Here is a 14,605-nt window from a genome sequence, read left to right on the forward strand (position 1 = left end):
CTTTTTTAGATGATATAGATTTTATTGCCTAAAAGGGGTAATTTGTTTCCACACAATGTGCATTATGTGAGCCTCCAGAACACAGATACATGCAGAAGTGGAGGGAGTACTCAGTTCCTTTACTTAGAAAGAAGTACCAATACTACATTGTAAAAACTACTCAGGCCAGACATTACAGGAGAATAAGGCCCTTGAAAGTTCCCCAGTTGATTAGTTTCTGAAATATTTTGTTTATATGTATGTGCAAATTAGGTATTATCTAAATAAAAATAAAGGTCCAAACTCTTCTTTCATTTTAGTGACATATTATAGTAAAAAGTTTTATAAAGGGAATTTTGGATATCTGTTTTTATCACTCAATAAATCTGAAAATACTCTCAGTCATAACGAATAAAATTTCACCATATTTTTAAGAACAAAATGTTATACAAATTAGGCTATGATGATACATAAACAACCACCTGTGTAAAAAGCTTTAGAATATAGAGAATAAAATTGGAGGGGAGGTTTCAAAAAAATAATTTTGAGAAAATGGATTTTAAAGATATGTAGTGTAAATTTCTAGACATTTTGCAAAGAACTACAACGGAGTATGTATTTTTTTTTTACAACTTTCACAAGTTGTCACTGCAGACACAACCGAGACTGTTAGTGGGGAAAAGACCTTGGTACCTTTTTTTTTATATTCACTTTTTCCTCTGTTTTTGGCTTTGATGAATTCGGACAATGTCTGCAGTTTGCTCGAATTATAAAAGTCTCAAATATACCTCACCAAAGGAAAATGGATGATGTTTTTTCCGTTTATGAACAAAACAAGCCACTGGACTTCTGAAGTTAAAGACGTTAAAGACACTTTGATGAAGTTCGATGCAGCACTGTTTAGCAGTCTGACACAAACTGACAGTTGGATGTGGTAAGAAGTTTAGCAATGTGCCAGTAAAAACAGAAAAGAAGAAGTAAACAATGCAGGATTAAACATATTATTAGACAAACTAAGAATAAAGAAAAAAAAGAAAGGCAATCGCAAGTACTGCATAAAAACTATGGCCTTTAAAGATGGCACACACGTGTGCAAACAGCAGGAAGAAGCACAACATGTAATGGAATGAATGTAATTTTAAGTTGAAAGTTACAAAGATTCAAAACGTAATTATAAAGTCAAATTAGCGAGTACAGTAAGACCTCAGCAGCCTCCCACTGACGTCCACACTGAATCAGGATTTTAGCTCAGAAAACAGCAGCTTTAAAGAGCAGCCACAAAAATAACCTGAGGTAATTGTTTGATTTTCACACATTGCACAAAAGCTTTTTCTCTATTCCTAAATCCTAAGACAGAAATGAGCCTTTTACTTGTTCTGTTCCCTTTTTTGTTTGGACCCAGTCTTTGTTATGCGGCCTGAGACACAAATGAAAACTCTGCTTCATTGTTCAGCTAACTTTTTTTTTTGTGTTGTTTAGTTATTTTTTGGATGAAGCAACTGATGACAGGAAAGAGTGTCGACATATCATCAAAAATGTATTTCTAAACTACCGGCAACTTTTCTTGAGTGTTACTTTTGACTATGGCAAACACTGAAGTTTAACATACAGTTAATGTTTCAGATTTAAAGTGATTTCAAGGTTTTTATTCAAAAAAGTACACAGATGACCCAGAGTTGGAAAATAATAAAATAATAATAAAAAGCAACTTACTTCATTGCTCTTTTTAAAAAGTTGCTTTGTCTAGTTACTCGCCAAAAAATGCTTTTTTCTGTTAAAAGTGTGTTAGATATAAAAAAATATAACATCACATTTTATTTTCAAAAGAAGTAAGTGACGTTTTGCCTTTTTAAGAAACAGGAACCAGATATGTGATTATATCTTAAGCCACAAGCTTCCGTTGTTGAGAGGAGAAAATCCTCCCACTGTATGTTTAAATGTTGACAGTGAGAGAGAGGAAAGAATGAGGCACTTAGATGTTTATGTTGAACAAGATACAAGGAAATAAACAGTTGACATAAAGCAGCAAACACACACACACACTTTCTGCGCAGAGGAAGGGCTGAGACTTTAAGTGGCTTTCCTGACAGCTTGCATGTGACAGATGGTATAATGTGCATTACCAGCAATAAGTCAGACCAAGTCGTAGAGTAAAACCTAATAATATCATATTTTGTACTTTTCATATTTGAGCAGTTGTGCAGTATTTCTTGTTTTTTTTTTCAGCAGTAGTGAGTTTGAGTAGTTACCAGAGGGCTCCAGTACAGAAGCGTGGGACACTTGGTTTCCTCCCTCAAGAAACAAGTTTCTGTCCGTGCATCTTTTATGCAAATACTCCCATTTTCAGGTATTTTACACATACAGGGATCTGTTTATGTTGAAATATTAATACCTCACTAGAGCGCTGGAACATGAGCTAGTGGTTCAAACAGCCTGCACCTTCTGCTGAAAGCTGAAGCCGATGTGGAAGTATAGGAGGATGCAGTTCCACCAGTCACCACTAGGCGCCGGCTACTTCTAATATGCGTCTTTGTTATTATTAACTACTATAAAGATGGCAAAACTTAAAGTCACAGTGAAACATAAGTTAGGATGTATTTTTCTTCACAATTTGTTAGTTAGTTTGTTAGTTAGTTAAGAGAGAGACTTAAACTTGCTTAATAGCAATTAAGCGACCTATTTTGGAGGTCAATGCTGATATTACTATTTAAAGGAAGGTAGGCAAGTTGTTTCTAAAACACTTGTCATATTTATTGAAACTGTCTTTATACACCACTGCATATTAAAAAGTTAGGTGCTCTGAAAAAGAGAGTATAACAACCGGCTGTCTGTAGTCCTCTCAGCGCTGCAGGAAACACAGCCATTCGTTCCATTCGTGTAGACTGCGGCGGTTTAGTTATTCACAACCTTGGTTTATTGTTATACTACTATACTTTACACCTAACGTTATCTTTACCTTGTATCTAATCTATTTGTGTGATTATCCTTGTTTGACTGAATGTTACTCTTTTACAAAATGTGGTGATGTAGTTATGAAAAAGACATATCAGTGTTAGTGTACATAAAGAACCCAAAGTATCTGCATTTCTGGTATATAAGCTACTTATTATATAGTTTGACATTGTACATAGCTAAATCTACGGTGTGAAAACCTTTTACTGTAATTGATGCTGTTATGCCATTATTTATTTTACCAGAAGTAAAACATCCTGTAGGAGTTAACCGGGGTGAAAGTAACACGGGACAAAAGTAACAAGGCGATTTTCTCAGAGCCCTTATTGCATTTGCAGTCCAAGCTGTGACAGCACCTTCAGCACGCAACCCTTGATAAAGCTGCCAAATATCAGGTGATTTCGTCATCGTTTCCCGCGGTAGTCTCCGGTTTATCAGGAGTCAGGAGTTCCTGTCGGGACGAAAGTACAGTGACCACAAGTTTTTATTTAGTCCCGCTGCTAATGTGGTGACTTTATCTGCATTGCAGCATGTATTGAAACATGTTTATGTTATATTATACCAACAAAATATGCCAAGAGTGAGGGCCAGTTTCTAGACATCTCTGTCAGAAACATCAGTCTCAGGGCAGCTGCTAAGTCGCATGGTATATCAAAGTCACTTTGCTCAGGTACTGCAGGAGGAGGGCAGAGACCAGTAGGGATAGGACCAGACCACCAGGGTACAGATCACATTCTAGAGTCTTCTCTGTGGACTAAGAGAAGAAGCTGCAGGCTTACATGAAGAGGGCAGCTGATATTTATTTTGGCATGTTGTCTAAGGAGGTCAGTAAGCTACAGTTGTTGCTCTTACTAAAACAATTTTAAAGTCATTACGAAATGTGAAATTTGTATTTGCTCTTAATAGCTTATTCGTTTTTACCTTATTTTTATTTACATTTAATCCATATTTAAAATTATGTTTAATTTTCCACTGTCTCTGAAGCTGCTGCAAAATGTTAATATCCCCAGTGCAGGACCAGTAAAGTGTCTTATTTTATGTTAATCATGTCAGGTTCATAAACAATGTCCATCTTACCATCTTACCCTGTTTTAGGTGCACACATTTGCAAATTTATATTATATTTATAATATATCCTTAATATAATATGAAATATTCTAAACAATTCAAGTTTGGGCTGTCAGCTTACTCTTGAAACTGAATATTTAAAATAAAAATGAAATTTAATTTTTTTAAGATAAAGGACAAAAGATGTTTGTAGTTACACATTAACAAAGTCACAGTCATGTTTATTTATTAAATACAAGGGTGGTAAATGCAATGGTGCAAAATACCACCTGATATTGATAGACCACACCTGTGAATTAGTGATCACAGCAAAAATATATCTCTGTCTGAAACCTTCTGAAAAACGGTACTTTCGCCCCCGCTCTCCCCTTTGTTTTATTTCTACTGTGCCCTCAGATCACCTGCAGATTTCATACCAGTACCAGTCTTCCAACGATCAAACGGACAATGCCGGCTGGCCTGGATTACAACCACCGTGTCCACAGTCCAGCCAGGAGAAAAGCATACATTTATAAGTGATGAGTCAAAAAATATCAAGCAGAATGAGGAATACAGATAGATGGTGGTGATTTATTGTTTTGATTTTATGTGAAAATGCTAATTACTGTAAAAAAGAACAATGTCAGGTGTTACAAACTTTTCACTAAGCCGATCTTCCTTTCTGTGTTATCAGGTACAGCAAGCTGTACAACAAAACAGTACTCATTGAAGGTGGAGAAGGACTACAGTTACATTGCAGACTTCCAGATCGCCATCCTCCTCCCTCGACGGTTGTTTACTACTGAGGAGATGCCTAGAAGCAGAACTAGGAGACCTGATGATCCCCGTCAACAGGGGGTTCAGTCAGGTTTCCCTGCCCCAACTGTGTTGCTAGATACAGCAAAACGTACAACAAAAAGTAACATGGTTGGTTTTGAAATGTGGTAATCATGTCAGAGAGGTGATTGTGATATATTTAATCATCTCCACAGCAACGATACGATACATGCAAAGTCTGAACTGTCTTCATAATCAGTCAAGATACGTCCGCACACACCCTGTCTATTCCTGTATATACTTATTTTTAATGATGTTTAAAATGATCTATATGTGATAAAGGTTGTAGTTTTAGTAGTATATAATGCCAATAAACAAGTGTTATTGGCATTATACATATGGATGTCAATACTGCAGATATATTTAAAAAAATATTTTCCACCACTAATCTCCAATTTTGAATTGAATATTAAACTAACTACAGTTCAAACAGCAGTTGTTGTAAGATAAATCACATGACAAAAGCTGGACCTTTCCCACCACATGACAGCAGCAGCTGCTTTGTGTCCAATACAGTGCCAGGTTATCTGCAGAGTGTTCGCTTTACCAGCAGATGGCAACGTACACTTTGTCATCTGAAGCGGTGAAGTGAATCAAAGCCTCAATGGCTCAGACAGATTCAGAAAGTGACCTTGTTTAGTCCACTGGTTCCCAGCCTAGGGGTCAGGGCCCTCCTAGGGGTCATCCGATAAATCCGAGGCAACTGGAAACAACTCATGGACATTGGAAACATGATAAAGGGCCCCATCTAGACTTGCTGGTTCACAAAGGAGCTCAATCTGAAAATGTGATGGATTTTATAAGATTATCATGTGTTTTTTTTATGTAAAATCTTAATTTGAAAAGTAATTTTTAATTTAACTGCCAGATTAATCAAGTAAAAAAATCCAAAATAAACTCTTAATTCATTTAATTGTGAAAATATCAGGAGAGGTGCAAGAGGGAGGTCTGGCATGAGAGAGGCAGCTTGTAGAGCCAGAATATTTTCACTTATAACTCTATAAATAAAGGGTTGATATTGACCAAACCAGAGTTGGTGATTGATGGAACAGCGGAAAGACAAACCAAGAGTTTTATTTATGTTTCTGTTGAGTTTGAATAAAGTAAGATGATCTGCAAGGTATTTGTCAATGGAGTCTTTGACGGGAGCGATACAACTGGTTCAGACATTTTACATGTAATTGTAAAAGCTCACATTAGTTGGCTTTCTTTGTCAATAATGAATCAAAATGAGTCTCCCTAAATTCTTTAATGTGATTCCTCATAATGTTTCCCACCAGAAAATGCACCAACAGTTTATCAGTGCGTCATGAGGCGGGTGCTGAGCAGGCATTGAGAGGTTACTGTGTGCTTTGATTTACTGTAAAAAAGAAAACACTTCTGTAAATCACATGCAGGAGCACGCGCAGTGATGGAACAGAAAAGCCGGAGTTAAGATTATGTGTTTTTCATAAGCAGCATACCTTTCTCATCACCGACAGCGTTCTCTTACAGAGGTGTTTTCTACAGAGAAAGTTTATTCTCTGAATATGTCCATGTTGTACGTGTTAAGCTACTTGTTGCACCCATTGGTTATTTTTAACCAAGCTAGCAGCGTCTGTTGGTCGGTCCCCCTCTGTAGTCCAGACTAAAACAATCTCTTCCTCTTTTGGATGGATGGATAGAATTTGGTTCAGACATTCATCTTCCCTTGGGATCACCTTCGTAACTTCCTTTCCAGCGCCATCAACAGATCAAAATTATATGTCTTTGGTTTATGATGACCAAATATCCGAAAACTGACATTCCCATCAGCAGTAATTTGTTTTCTAATAAGCAAACTTTAGCATGTTAACACGCTAATCATGGTAAATATTCTCAAATTTTAAATATACTCAAAGCATCTCTGTGTCTAAGTACAGCCTCACAGAGCAGCTTTCATGACTTCAGACTAGTAATGTTATGTGAGTGATATTGATTGCAACAAATCTGCATTCATTCAAATATTATGAGTATATTAAGAGTTAAACTAAGTTGCTTTTAAACAGGCTGGATGAGGAAAGTTTGGCATTTTGCGAAACACACGTTTACACTGGCATTATTTTGTATTAAACACAGAAGACAGCATGTTAATCTTTGAAGGGGCATTATGGAGTTTAAACTCCCACTGCAACGTTACAATAATAGTTTTTTCAGCTGCAGGTCGAACTAATCCATGCTCGTTACATGATAACATTACATTTACTGCGTTTAGCCGGCGTGCTACATTGTTAGCTCGCCTGCTGCTTTCCAGTAACAATCTGTGTATCTTCCACCGGAGGCTCAGCAATGTCAGCACAGCTAAAAGTATTGGATGATAACGAAATGGTTAGTGAGCTGGACTGAAAACGAGACTGTCGTGAGACTTTATAACAGTTAGACCGCAGTAAGTAAATTTACTGTAATTTTAGGGCATGTTTTGTGGGTCACGTTAGTTACAGAGACTGAGAGGTGGAGAAGCTGTGTACCCGAGTATCGGTAAAACCACAATAAATCTAAGTTGAACTTTACGATCATAGACCTGCTGCCTGTCATAACAGAAGGACCAAATATCCAACCTCAACCTGTGACGGGAAGTGTTGCCAGATCCTGCTGATGATTTCCAGCCCAAAAACTGTTCAAAAACCGCCAAAACTCACACAAAACCGCCCAAAATATGTTATCAGTATTTATTTCAGTATTTTATCTTCCGCGTTTCCCTACCTACGTTACATTACATTTACATAGCCTACATACTAGAAATACACACCGGCAGCCGTAACATACATAAATAAACCGTTTTAGGTGCATTAGCGCCACCTGCTGGACTGGAGTGTTGCCCTCCTTATAGTTAATGACACCATCAAAACCTTACGGTGAAATGACTATATCCTACACACACTCGTTTGTACCTGTCTAGTACCGTGAGCAACGTGACTTTGAAGTGGGCGTTGCTCAGATAATGATGATTGATTGGATGGAGTACATGCACTTTTGAGTTTTGTTTCAAATTACCTATAAAATGCTACTTTTAAAAACCGCCAAATTGATCCCAAACCAGCCAAATTTTGTCCACCCACCCAAACAAATCTTGACCCGCATAATCAAATTCAAAAGCGGGAACCCGCCCAATCTGGCAAGACTGGTGACGGTTTGGGCGGTAAGGTGGGCTCCCTAACTATGATCAGCTATGCTGTCAACTTGAATGTGGAAACAGTTTCCAGAGACTGGATCACCTATTTACCATCCACTGATAACATTTTCTGCTTTGCCTGTACGTTACTAACAACCACGAAAAATTTTTGTTGTTGCTTTTTCTGACTGGAAACACCTCGATCATGTGAGAAAAGCACAGAACACTGTAAACACATGCTAGCCTTGCTTCGGCTCGGGACAGTGTGAACTAGTTACACAGCTGGAGGCAGAGAAGCGGTACTGGCGGGAGGTGCTCAAGCAGTGTGTGGCTGTCATTACGTTTTTTAAGTGAAAGAGGGTGGCCTTTCCGTGGCGACGATGATTTGATATTGTTGCTGCTGGTCCAGGAAAGCATTGTTTTACAATCATGTGGTGTAAATCCTGTATGATGGGGGATTTGTGCAGATGTTGATCAGTTTAAATGCTGAAGCACTGATTTTGGGGGCCGATGCCAATATTAAACTGAAAAAGAACCGACTTATAAGCTGATATTTTGATTTTGAAAATGATTTGGATAGAAGTCCCCTTTCCTGTTTAAACTACTAACACCTACTTAGAACAGGCCGAAACTGAAAGCTGTTATGGATGTGGACTAGAAATGGAAAGGCTCTAAAACATACCATCTATGATATTCTTCAGACTCCAGGAGTAGATAAAAGTTTGTTGATAGGTCTATGTAGAGCACTGCTTTTAAGTTTTAACCAAGACACTGCGAACCAGTCCTTTGCTTCCTGGAAAAGTCTCAGACATCATGAATCAGAATCATGACAAGGTCTTTTTTGTATGATTGGAAGATATTCTCTGACCCATCTCTTCCGTTTCGTAGGATTAAATTAATGCCGTAACGTCATAAATAAACACTTTTTTTTGTGTGTGACTTTATAATTTACTCCGCTTGGTCTGACTGATGTCATACGGCAGTACAGGTAACATCAGTGTTCGCCTGAGAATGGGAAAGTGTCAGAAAGTGGCGGTTGAGGCCGAGGACACTATGGCGAGCAGTCCCACTGCAGCTTTCTGGTCAGTGTGTATGTAAATGCTTCGTATTTGTATAGCGTCTTTCTAGTCTTTTCACCACTCAAAGCACTTTTACACTACACTACATTCACTCACATTTATACACTGAGCCTAAGTGCTCAAACAGAAACTAACATTCACACACGACTTTTCCACCAGTGTGCAATTCAGGGTTCAGCATCTTGCCTAAGGACATTTCGACATGCAGCCTGGAAAGGGCAACCCGCTCTACCTCCTGAGCCACAGCCGCCCCGGGTATGAGGACCATGTCGGTGTGTTGGGGTTGCGCCGCCGTTGTAGTGTAACTTTACGTGAATGGAAACATCCGACAAGCTAACGCACATGAGACTACAACACCCAGATGCGCTGATCACCGGGACGAGGAAAAAACAAACCGGAACCCAACTCCTTATCCCCGCTGCTGTCAAGCCAATTAACACTTGTGGTGGGAAAAAGCGTGTTTAAATAAACAGCTCAAGTAAACAACTGTGAATTTTATTCAAGTCTTCTGCAGAAGGAACTCACAGGGACACATACACATCAGAGAGTATCATCCGAGTGAGCTCCAGTGTAACAGCTCATGCAGCTTTTATCTTAGTCTCAGGGTGGGAGTACTATCTCATCGAAGGAACATGGTGTCTTTCAGTGTTCCCTAGGGGATCTATAGAAAGACACCATGTCCAAGGTACATGTGGTGAGCCACTTAAAGTCCTGACCCCTCTGAACATATGTTAAAGCATCACACACATTTACCTAGTGGAGGCCCCTAGTGAGATTAGTTACATGGCAGTGTTTTAAAGATGGTTCTCACGAAATTCCCATTACCCACTATATTTCAAACAGCTTTAAGATGCAAAAACCGAACAGGATCAGTGAAGAAATTGGCATATTACATTACATTACCTAATCTAGCCAGGGTGTAACTAATTATAACAACTCATACTGCACAGTGTGTTTGTATTTTTGATTGAGTTCTTAGTGCACAAATGTTGGATTAATTTCATTGGTGTAATTTAGCTCAAAAAACAAGCTACTGAATGCTGCATTATATTCTGTTTGAATTGTCATCTGAATCACTTCATATAAATAAAGACAATTCTACCATAAATTGGTGCAGAAAATGTCTCTAGAACGCAGGAAATTAAGTGTTTAGTGCTCAAAATTTTCTAGGGGAGAACCTCCAGACCCCCTCTTTATATATTTCAGCATTGAATATTTGATCAAAATAGTGTTAAAATATTTTCTTGTCTTGTGAACCCAATTTTGTAAATTGTGCATGTGAGCTACATTTATTAATTTAGCTGACGCTTTTATCCAAAGTGACTTACAATTGCTATACATGTCAGAGGTGACACGCCTCTGGAGCAACTAGGGGTTAAGTGTCTTGCTCAAGGACACAATAGAAGATGTCTCACAATGGGAATGGAACCCATGTCTCCCACACCAAAGGTAAGCATCTTATCTACACGCCAAGACTTGTGTGTCCAAGCTCCTAGCTACACGGCTGGTTAGGCAAGTAAAAGTGACACCCCACCTTTTCACATTGGTTCGACCGAGTCTGGTATTATGCGGTCTTGAGGGAGATCTGCCATCTTCTGTTCTCCTACTTTGAACTGCATTCTTCTACAGAAAACACAGTTTCTGATTATTTTACGGGCCAAAGAGTTTGCAGAGGATATCCAGTATTTTTGTCCCAGTTTAGATAACATGTGATTTCTACCAGAATGGCCAATTTGGATGTGTATGTGTTTTAGAGTGATCTCAGATATGTGGGATTTCTTGGGCAAGATTATGGGATACTTAATGCTTACTTGCATGGCTGATCTGTTGATTCTTCCTCCCATTCTCAGGATACCTTTTTCTTTTGTTTTTATTAGGCTTTATTGTCCACCTTAGTGGAAATTTGTCTTTGACTTCTCTGAACAGATATACAACAGTGACACCACAGTTAAAATTAAATAAATAAATACACACAGTTAAGAGTACGACACCACCGTCAACATACAACAACAGAAAATGGAAAACAGCGCGGGCGATGGAAATAAAGTAGGTTACGACCTACAATAAACACATTTAAAAATGCTTTCAGTTTAAATTTAGTGCCTGTATGGCGTGGGGAATAAAAGATAAAAGAGAAGTTTCGATACGATCCGCTGAGATAAAAAGCAAAGGCATACAGGGCATTTTCAACATCAGATTTAACGTTGTTCCAATTAAAAACTTTGTCTATGTACGCATTTGAAATTTTTATCTCATCTTCAAAGTGAACTTTCAGAAGCCTCTGTGCCTCAGCATAACCTCTGTCTGGTTTCATGTGGAAGCAGCTTCTCAATAGCCCAATGGGTTGGCCACTAGTGTACTGTTCAAGTTAATAAAGTTTGTCTTATCACTATAAGTTTATTTTCAATACCATGCTTAAATGCAAAAATAAATGTTTGGAAACTTAAGGGGTCCCCATCAAACATGGGATTTGTCTAGAGTGAGGATTGTTTATGCTGTAACATTAGTAGATCTGCAGTGTCACCTTGCCTCTGGATTACATTGAATAATTTAGTACTGTGATTACTTGAGCTGGATTCTTCAGAAGAGTCACTGTCCTGCTGATTTTGTGTTAGCTGCTGCTGATTTTGATCTAGCTCAGAGGCATTCTTCATCTTCATCTTTCCAGTTTTGCTTGTAGTCCGTTCTTTTCCACTTCAACTCCATGTTTCTCCTTTAATGCAGACGTGTGCCGGGAGAGCAGCCCTCTCTGAGGCTAATTTAAGATGAGCTGAGGATATTGGTGAAGATGTGGTTGATTGTTTAGACTGTTTTGAACATTTGGATTTGTTGGATTGTTTAGACACATTGGAAATACTGACATGAGGCTCAACAAGCATTTGAGGATCGTGAGAAGACGTTTTTCATGAATCCGCTTCCTTGAATCATTTTTCAAATGTCTCCATTTTAGGCTCATACCAGTCCACTCTCTCATTTTCCTTAATTCCATCAGGCAAAAGCATTTGAACAGCAGCATTAGTGTCCTTAAATTCGTTTAGCATCCCTTTTAATTGTTCCACCCCATTAAACACCTTTTCGGTATTTCCACCGTCTCCAAGTAGTGATTTGAGCTCATTAGTTATGTGTGTGCACGCACCCAGTCTCCCCCTGTGACCTCTGAGAGTTTTTAGCTCCTTTTCCTCTGTGTTACTGTTCTTAGACGTCATGGTTCTTTGATCCGATCACAGTTTATCAAAGTCTTTTGTTTCCATCAGCATTTTAATTCAGATGTTGATTTTTAACGTTTCACTCGGCTCCATCTTTCCATTTAGAAACATTCCGACATTTTATCCCGTTCTTTTCATTGTTCATCTTTTAAAGTTTGTTTATAGTTCCTCAACTTTCTTCCATGAAGTAATTTACTCACGGGCTTGAGTCGGTTACCTTGTTCACAGGGCATCTGTAGACTGGGGAATCAGCTGATTATGCTCCGTCCAGTGCGTCCTTCTTTCATTGTCACAGCTCCAAAAACGTCCAAACAGCGGTTCTTCCAGCAGCTCCGAAGTCTTTGACTTTGTCTTGTCCATTTTCAATTTAAAACCGCTGTGCCAGGTTACAGGGCTCTACGTCTGACTCTCACGTTTAAGTGATCAAAATATAAGAGTCGCTCATTTCCTTTGATTACAAAATTTAAAACAACAAAAATACTGTCAAACTAAATATGAGGTCATGACTTTAGTTTCTGCCCGTAGGTTCAGACCCAAAAGACCTCTTTAGACACACCTCTTCCTCTTTCCACAGCTGACTGAAACCTAAGTTAATCAGATCAGCTAAATACATGAGCAATCAATAAATCCAAAAGACTATTCTCAAAATAAATCATCTAAATTATAAAATAATTAAATATAAGAAATTGGCTTGATTTGCTAAAATCACTGAATTGACCCTGGGACAGACGTCCATATGGGAAAGGCCTTTAATTTCTTTTGCATTTCAAACAGTATGAATATTACTGGTATAGAAAATATTATATCAAATTAGTTTGATCTAGCTCTGACAGATGGCTTATGCACTTTTATTTTGTAGGAAGCAATGTAATGAAAACAAACCAAACAACACAGTGCAGGATGAGAGAAGTGTGGCAGAAGTTAGCAGACAGAGAGCAACGGACTTATTTTTTATGAAAAGCTGTTTTGATTCTTTTTATCGGTAATAAAAGAAGGGACACATTCGACTTAATGAGCGCTTCAAAGGTAATGGGAGTCTGCATTGTTTTCTCTTGTACCATGCTGGCTACACGGGTAAGAGTGGTTTTAAACATCCAAAGAACCAGAACTGTAAAAACCAAATCAGGGGTCTAGTGGAGACCTGCGTTTATTTATCAAAAATGTTTATCCACATGAGGCCAGTAAACGGGACAGACGGCTATTTGGGACTCGGCTGTTAATTGAAGTTTTACGGTAAATGTGAAGCAGCAAATGTTGTGATCAGACTGCAGCATCTTACAGGAAGTTCAGACAGTAACTATTGTTGTTCATCTTTTCAACAGCTCTGCAGGATGGAAACACTGGTCTCACCAATGACCAGATCACATCTGTCCATACAGGAACTGAAGGAGGACATATCAGAGTTACATGCCCCTTTTCTTCATATGGAAGCTCGATGTTCTTCTGCAAAGAACGTAAACCAGAGGACATCCTCACTGAAACAACTCGTGTCAGAGATCAGAGAGGCAGATACTTCATCAGATATGAAAGAGCAGGAAATGTTTCTGTGAGCATCACACAGCTGACCAGGTCTTTGTCATCAGCCCTCGAGAGCATCAAAATCGTTGTTGTGGATGGTGTTTCTTCAGACAAGAAATATTTTAAAGTAAGCTGCTGGCACATTTTGTTCTTTAATTTTTTGTCACTGCGAACTCAGATAAATACTCATTAAAGAGTCAAAAGTACTAATAAACTGTGACACACACACAGTTGACACACACAGTATGGTTTCTTGCTGTTTATGATGAATTAAATGGCTTACACAGTGCCAAAGTTGTAATGTTCATAATGTAATTGAATTATTTACCATGTCATGTCAAATTATCATATGTTCTAATAATGCAATATACAAAGTAGGTACACGGATGCTGGGCAGCTAGCTTATCTTGAGTAAGTCATTGTGTTAAATCTTATATTATTAGTACACTGATGTGGATTCTAAACAAAATAAAGAATGAAAAATGTAAAAAGCTGTTTTTGTCGTCCTGCCATGAATCATGCTGTCTGCAGATAACTGAAAAACACAGACATCACCAAAACAACACTGATGGCCTAGGCTATAAGAAGATCCTGAAACTGAGCTGCTGCACGGTGGCGGTTCTACAGGACAGGTTCCACTCAGAACAGGCCTCGCCATGGTCGACCAAAGAAGTTGAGTGCACGTGCTCAGCATCTCTTACGTAATCTTAAATGTATGTACAAATGAAAATACGTTTTAAATGCATCACTCCAAATGCAGAATACATTAAATCAAGTCATTTAAACACTCATCCTGCTCTCATTTCTTTCTGACGTTAAAAAGGAGAGAAAAGGCCTTCCTCCTGCTCCTTTAACCA

The sequence above is a fragment of the Micropterus salmoides genome, unplaced genomic scaffold (assembly GCF_014851395.1).
Source record: "Micropterus salmoides isolate LMB-PRFRI ecotype aquatic unplaced genomic scaffold, ASM1485139v1 Ms_hic_scaffold_16, whole genome shotgun sequence".
Lineage (NCBI taxonomy): Eukaryota > Metazoa > Chordata > Actinopteri > Centrarchiformes > Centrarchidae > Micropterus > Micropterus salmoides.